Raw genomic sequence first — 3,241 nt, 5'->3', positions numbered from 1 at the left:
AAATCTCAATAAAAAAACTGTAAAACACTGGTTCAGCTCCATTAACACTGCTATACGGTAAAGGACTTTATATCCCCACGATGCAAACTGTAGCTGTATGCGAGGTCATTGCTGATCAGTGATACTTTACTTGTGGGTGTATGAATGAAAAACAATCGCACTATTCTAATCATAGAGGTTGATACAACACCCATTAATAAACACACAACTTAGACAAGAACTCTTACAATCAGAATAATGCTTTGTAATCGACAATCTGCAAAAAAATCCTGCAAAGTTATTAACAATTTATCAATCACAGTGTGATGGGGGGGGGGGGAGTAAACCTGAGACTCCTAATTGAATTTGCTGCCACCATGCTTTTAAAAAGGGTTACCAAAGCCAACAGACAGTAGCCCATATAACACTTAGTAAGAAATACCAAGTATGATTTTCAGCATAAAATAATATAAAACTTGTTTTCTCAATGATTCCTGCCAAGGAGATTACCCTGATGGGCTAATAGGCTGCTGAATAATAGATACATAGAAAGTAATTAGTTGGTGTCCATCCAGGCAGACAATCTTTCATCCGGTGAATGACATGCACCCAGCAATATTCTATTCGACATCTTTATATATACTCTGAGAGGTTAGCCACGTCAATGAAGAGAGCGCTTTGTCATGTTACGTACAACAGGATGTGTATCGCAAGGAAGTTAGACTGCTCATATCCAACGTTTGTCTTTATAGTAAGGATTACTTAAACACATACTTTTTGTGTCTTCATGTTTTACTATCGTAATAAAAGAGCTAGATAACATTTTTAATTAAAAAAATATCTTTTATTGGTGATATATATATATACACACACACACACAACTGCTACTTTGTATGATAAATATTCAGCACTGAAAAGTCCCTGTGACATCGAAGCAAAAACACAGGTTTATGTCAATTGTACAACATATGTTTGTTCTAGAGACCAACTCATAGGAAAGGCAGGGCTACAGACACACAAGGAAACGGTTAATTTCAGCACGGGGACGCGGAGCTGGAAGGGTAAGCCTTAGGAGCAGCATCCCGGGGCTATGACATCAGTAAGCGCCCGGGTTATGACCCACAGCCCTGCCATGGACCTGTACACTGCGCACCTATCTCCCTCAGCCTAATGACACAGCAGTCACAGGACTCGGTCCCTTTCCCCCCCCAGCGATCGGATCACGGATGAGACGGCTCACCTGGCGTGCGTGTGATGGAAGACGTATACAATTTCACGTCGGCGCTGATGATCGTCTCGGAGAGTCACAACACTGCACCTTCCGTCTGCTGACACCCCCATCGTCTAACACATGCCGTCTGATTGGAGCCGCAGGCGGAGGGGCGAGGCTCTACTATGTGACATCACTCCAAGCGCCGGGTGAGCGCGCAGAGGAAGTGGAATGTGCAGGTGCTGGAGGGCTGGAGGAATGAATGGAAGGCACACGTGGCTGCGGATGTTGTAGAGTCCCGTCCAATGAGGATTCGCCTTAGGGAGTAGCAGCTGGCGTATATGATATTTAAATGACAGCCTGGGACAAATGACTCAAAAATCTGTGTCACAGTGAGAAGCAGGGAGAGGTCCCTGCCGCGTATACAGCCACGTTCATAGCAGAATTTACTATACATTATGAAGGTTCAGCCCTGGTGAGCTTCTGCTGCAGGATAAGCTTGCTTAGTAGTGTATAGTGAAATCAGTGAGAATGAGTAGTCTTAACCCATTCAGGTATACATTATGCGGGTCAAGCTCTGCCCTTCTTGCTGAAGATACCTACCAGCGTTGGTTGAGAGAGTTAGGACTAGACTTGTGCTGAAACTTGACCGTTTTTCTTTTCTTTTCGATCTGTTCAGAGGAAACTATGATGTCTTTTTCCATTCAGAAACTAATGGGGGGGGGGGCGTTAAAGGGTGAGGTCCCTGCGAACTTCAGGACTCCCAGCAGCACCATCTCAGGGTTTAGGAAGTGATCCAGGCTTAATTTTGCATTTCAGGACTATCCGTAACAGCAGCATTACACCAATGGATACAGAGTAGACTAGACACATGCAGCAGCAGGGTAAAGAAGGTGATAAAGCAGAGGCAGTGCAAGTACCGCATCCAGCCACATGAAACAGGACAGAATTTCCTCAATTCAACCTCTTAATCACACTGATTAGTGAGCTGGGCTCCATCGACCTTGCATGGTTGAATGCAGTACCTGGATAGACCCATCTTGTGAATGGCAGCAACATCATTTACATGATGGCATTTGTGGTTACTCTTCAGAGCAATCACAAGGCAATCGGGGTAGGGGGGTTGTGTTGCTACATGCCTCTATATCGAGGCATGTCAGCAACACCGTTTGTGCTTTGGAAGCGATTCCAGTCGCTTCCTAAGCTGTTTTAGCTGGGCGCCGCTGCTATCTTTGATGATCTGTGCGGCGGCCATTTTTCTTGTGGGGATGGCTTTCCTCCCTGGATCCATGGTCAGCCTCACTTGTGAGGCTTCCGTGGACGCTGCAAACCCGCCGGGCTTTGTCGTTATCACGTTACACTGCAAGCCCGTACATGTACGGGCTTTGTCATTAAGGGGTTAAGAGCAGAGATTTTTATTTTTGTACCCTTGTGACCGAAGCTGTTTTAACACTTACAGTGCTTGTGTTTAGCTGTAATTTTCTACTCTCTCGTTTAGTGAACCCGCACAAGTTATACATATATATTTTAATCATCTAAAAAAGCTAATAAAAAAACTGCTATATAGATTCTACTATTTGTCCTGAGTTTAACATACCCAATGCTGTTATGTTTTTTTTAATTGCAAGTTATGGGGCAATAAGTAGCGTTTTGCTATTTCAAAACAATTTATTTTTAAATCTGGTATCCTGTCCCCATGTCCTATTTGGGACATCTTTGAAGCTAGCCTATTCAAATTACCCTGATCAAACCATATATATTTTTAAAACAAGACCCCACAAGGTATTTCAAATGTTGGTATTTTAACACTTTCCATGCCATTCTACTTCTGGCCTTTGTCAAATATTGTGGTAGTAATTTATTTTGTGGGGGGGGGGTTTCAAACAAATTTTAGTTCAGGTATAAATTTACAGCTCCTGGTATATGTCACTTCAAAACAATTTGGGACATGCACAACTCAGTTTTTCAACTTAGTTTTGACATTTGGTCCTTATGCCCCATGCCCCATATTTGGGACATCTTTGATGCCGGCCGATTCAATTTACTCCGATT

The sequence above is a fragment of the Sceloporus occidentalis genome, unplaced genomic scaffold, assembly GCF_023333645.1.
Source record: "Sceloporus occidentalis isolate IW3139 unplaced genomic scaffold, rSceOcc1.0.p SCAF_44, whole genome shotgun sequence".
NCBI lineage: Eukaryota > Metazoa > Chordata > Lepidosauria > Squamata > Phrynosomatidae > Sceloporus > Sceloporus occidentalis.
Note: the sequence above shows the minus strand (reverse complement) of the source record.